Source organism: Arachis ipaensis, chromosome B02 (assembly GCF_000816755.2).
Source record: "Arachis ipaensis cultivar K30076 chromosome B02, Araip1.1, whole genome shotgun sequence".
NCBI lineage: Eukaryota > Viridiplantae > Streptophyta > Magnoliopsida > Fabales > Fabaceae > Arachis > Arachis ipaensis.
The window spans coordinates 5,238,276-5,239,351 of NC_029786.2; positions in this window are offsets into that span (position 1 = coordinate 5,238,276).

Sequence of the window (1,076 nt, forward strand, 5' to 3'; positions counted from 1 at the left end):
TATCCGAAAAAAAAAAGAAAAAAATCTTATAATTAAAATCTTATAATTCAGATTAATTATATCTCTTAATTTTATAAATATATATGGTTTAAAATGAATATAGAAAATGAAGTTATGCTACCTTATTATATAAATGAACCATGAAAAAAGAAGGGACAAAAAAGTGGGGGAAGAAATCATAAATTGACAAAAAAAGGATAACTAAAGACCATAGTCAACAAAACTTAATCGTCCAACTATGGTAATAGCAATCTATGTACTCATAGAATGTCGTAAATGTCCTTTTGCAATCATAATTTATAAATTCTTTTTACCTATCATGCCATCATGATAATAACCATTTTCATTCAAATGGGAGTAAAGTCACTGCCTGAAATTAATTTGAATTGTCCAAAATGAGAAAATATGACTCAACAAAGGGAATTATATGTACTAAATCTTAGTAAGATTATTGTACAACACTCTCTTGTCAATTTACATAGATAAGTTGAAGTTACAACTATATTCATACCATTCCCTGCAAATGAAAACCTAACAAATAAGGGTATTAAAATTGTGATCCAAATTCTATAAAGATAATTAACACAACTAGTAAAAAATAATTCCTTTATAAAAAATGAGTTTGATTTTTGCTCAATATAAAACTGAATTATTTTAGTAAATAATTTAAAATTTTTTATAAATATTAAAAATAAAAAAAAAATTAAATCTGATCACAATCATAATAGAATAATCTATCCTGGCTTTGGCTAAATAATTTTAAATCTTAAACAAAAATGTGTGGTCCTATTTTTGTGACAAGGAAAGAGCTTATAGTATAGACAGTCATGGTGGAAAGGAGGACAAGTAGAAAAACCAATATAGCCCCACACTAAATTAATGGCAATGTCTGTGTGCGTTAGAGTCACAATCACAGTTGCCAAGAAACTAGAATGCCTAGGGAACCATGTAGTATGTGAGGAGTCACATCATGCTAAGGTTTTCTATCTGTGATTGTATAGTGCTAACTAGTTTTAATTTTTTTTTTTCAATAATTAATATATATTTTTTAATTTGTGTTGTTCTATTCTAACAAT